The following is a 3,743-nucleotide window of genomic DNA, read 5'->3' as shown; positions in this document are numbered from 1 at the left end:
CTGAGATAAACAAGAACAGACTAAGTTGTCAAAGGTTTAGGGTTTGGTTCACAAGCAAGTTACTAGGTTAGGGTAGTGACTGTCAAAATGTGTTCCATGGAGACTAATTCTGGGTGACATTAACACATTACCCGAAAATAATTGGTCCAATGGCCAAATGTGTATGGGAAATGCTGGTTCAACAACAACAACAAAAATGTATTAATTCATTTCCGGGAAGATTTTTCAGAGCTTTACCATGATAATTTCACTAGAAGACCCGGAAGAGGTGAGAGTGTGCAGCCTGGAATGCTTTGTCTCTTGGTGCATCTTCAGGGAATGCACAGAGCCCTGGTTATCTGCACATTTGGTGACTGTCCTTAACCCCCAACTAGTTCATGAGGGCGTCTATGGGACTGGCCCAAAGTCTCTTTCATTGGTAATTACTCAGTTACTCTTCATCACATGCAGAGGAAAGGAATCATCCACGAGAGGGTTAGCTGTGAGGAGTGCTCACAAGAAATAATCACTTATAATGGGATTCCCTGAGCCATAACCAAAGGTTCCACTTATTTCACTCACTGTCAGACCTGCAATTGCCAAAGACTAGATGATAATCTAGTACTACTTTTATGGTGAGTCCAGCAAAGAACGTTATATTAATACATTGACCTAAATTTAAATGGCAAAGTGTAAAATCCTACCTGCACCAACTCTCCTGTTAAACAGCTGAGCAACTGGCAGCCCCTGTGGGGCAATGTCCTAGAGGTGAATGCAGGACAAGACATAGGACTAACTAATGCTTATCCAGAAAAGCCAGGCATGGAGCCTTTTGGCAAAGGTCAGATGTCAATGTTCTGAAGGACAACAAAGTCAGAGTGGGGCAGAAACACACTGTGTTGTCCATTCAGGGGCCTGATGGAGAGCAGAAGCCATGGTGATGAAGCTAAATGGGCAAGGATCAGATGAACCGATGAGTGAAGTGGGATGAGGGTGCAGAGTGGATTCCAGACATGGAATGCAGGCACCTGCGATGGTTCTTTGCATGGCCCCTCACCAGCTCGCATGGGAGTGCCGTGTGCCTGAGAGATTCTGACACTGAGCAGATACACTGGCCAAGCTTCCAGAAAGCAATGCTGCAATTATGTTTCCAGAAAAGAGGGGAAAAAACACTGCTAGCTCTGTTCCCAATCATAAGAAACCTTCCTTTTCTTTTAGGGATTTTGAATTCTCCAAGTGCGTACTAGGCTGATGTAAATTTTAGCTTTAAAAAAAATACGAATGGTACTGCACAAGATTAAATCATTAATTAAAAGTGGGCCAAATGACATTACCCATTTGAGTTCTATATTTTTAAAGGGCTTTAGCTTTTGATGATATTCAGTGATTTCCAAACCTGACTTGTTTATTTGAATATATAGCATATCATGGTTTACAAAGCACTTTCATATAATGATCTATTCAGAGCTATACAACAACCATGCAAAGAAAGAAAAGAAAGGATTCTGGTGTCATAGAGGAGATCATTAAGCTCAAAGAGTCTAGTTTGCACCACAGTCAATATTAAAACCCAAGACCACTCATTGATCTTTTTTTCTAACCCACAGAGCTCTGCTTAAAGGATACCAAAATAAATAAATCTCCTAAATTTCTAAAATTTGATTTTACTATTCTTTAATTAAATACATATCACTCAGAAATTTTAGATAGTATTGTAACTCAAGTTGTTTATCAGTGGTATATGAGGAAGAGCAGATTCACATATAAGTAAATATAGTCTGTTAATTATTAACAAAGATGTAAAATACATTCTTGGTGTTAATTTATTTATTTTCTTAGCTTTATCTACAACCTTCTCTTAACCTTAACCTTTCTATATAAATTGAGTGGGTTTTTCCTCTTTAGTTTTATCTTATGAACTATATCTGGAAAATAAAATATAATTTATGGAATTAGGGTATCAGTACTTGAACTGTCCCATACCACCAGGGCAATTTTCTGCATAAAGTATTTCAGCTCATGTTGTTCATGATAGGAAATGCTCTGAGATTTAATGGCTTTCTAAAAGAAAGTGTTCTATTGCATGCCTAAAATTCATACAATATGGGTTGAAACAGCCAGGAAGTTGTACTGACACTTCATCAGTCCTACTCCCACTGAAACAGCAGAAATAAAAAGCTATAGACCAAATTGACCTAACAGACATAGACAACTTTTCACCCAACAGCAGAAGAATATACATTCTTCTCAAATGCACATGGAACTTTCTCTAGGATAGATCACATGCTAGATCACTAAACAAGTCTTAACAAATCTACAAAGATTAAATCATTCCAAGTATCTTTTTCAAACACAGGAATAAAACTAAAGAAAATGGGAAAACTCACAAATACATGGAAATTAAATAACACATTATTGAAAAACTACTGAATCAAAGAACAAATAAAAAGGAAAATTAGAAAATATCTTGAAACAAACAAAAATAAAACACATAACATACCACAACTTATGGGATACAGCAAAAGCAGTACCAACAGGAAGTGTGTAAGATAGATGACTACATTTAAAAAGAAGAAAGATCTCAAATAAATAACCTCACTTTACATATCAAAGAACTAGAAATAGAAGAACAAAGCCCAAAGCTAGTAGAAGGAAGGAAATATAATGACTACAGCAGAAATAAATAAAATAGAGAGTAGAAAAACAATAGAAGAAATTGATGAAATGAGTTGTCTTTTGAAAAACTAAATAAAATCAGCCAACTCTTAGTGAGGCTAACCAAGGATAAAAGAGAGAAAACTCAAATAATAAAATCCAAAAATGGAAGAGGAGACATTACAACTGATGCCACAGAAATAAAAAAGATCATAAGGGACTATTATGAACAATTATATGCCAATGAATTAGACAAGTTAGAAGAAATAGATAAATTTATATAAACATACAGCCACCAAAGCTGAATCAAAAAGAAACAGAAAGGGACTTCCCTGGTGGTCCAGTGGTAAAGAATCCACCTTCCAATGCAAGGGACGCAGGTTCGATCCCTGGTCGGGGAATTAAGATCCCACATGCTGTGGGGCAATTAAGCCTGCATGCCACAACTACTGAGCTCACATGCCTCAACTAGAGAGCTCGCATGCCACAAACTACAGAGCCCACACGCTCTGGCGCCCATGCGTCACAACTAGAGAATAGAAAAACTGTGCGCCACAACTAGAGAAGCCCGCACACCATAACAAAGAGCCCATGCGCCACAATGAAAGATCCTGCATGCCTCAACGAAGATCCCACATGCCACAAATAAGACCCGGTGCAGCCATAAAAATAAATAAATAAATAAATAAATATTTTTTAAAAAAAGAAATAGAAATCCTGAAAAGACTGATAACAAATAAGAAGATTGAATCAGCAATCAAAAACCTCCAAACAAAGAAAAACTCAGAACTAGATGTCTTCACAGATGAACTCTACAAGCCTTTAAAGAAAAATTAATAGCAATCCTTAGACTTTCTCAAAAAACAGAAAGAACACTTACAAACTAATTTTATAAGACCAGCATCACACTGACACCAAAGCCAGACAATGACACCACAAGAAAAGAAAGCTACAGGCCAACATCCATGACGAACATCAATGCAAAAATCCTCAACAAAATGTTAGCAAACCAAATCCAACAGCAGATTAAAAGGATCAAGTGAAATTTATTCCTGGGATGCAAGGATGGTTCAACATCCACAAATCAATAAACATGATACACCACATTA

At 37.1% G+C, this 3,743-nt stretch overlaps 1 long non-coding RNA gene across 1 annotated transcript in view; it reads right to left on the bottom strand.

Annotated features, from left to right (window-relative positions):
* LOC309635053 overlaps positions 1-3,743 on the bottom strand; it is a 176,383-nt gene that overhangs the window by 54,121 nt on the left and 118,519 nt on the right. The window lies entirely within an intron of this gene.

The sequence above is a fragment of the Balaenoptera borealis genome (assembly GCF_965194805.1).
Source record: "Balaenoptera borealis genome assembly, chromosome: 9".
Lineage (NCBI taxonomy): Eukaryota > Metazoa > Chordata > Mammalia > Artiodactyla > Balaenopteridae > Balaenoptera > Balaenoptera borealis.
This window is presented reverse-complemented; position numbering and strand designations above follow the sequence as displayed.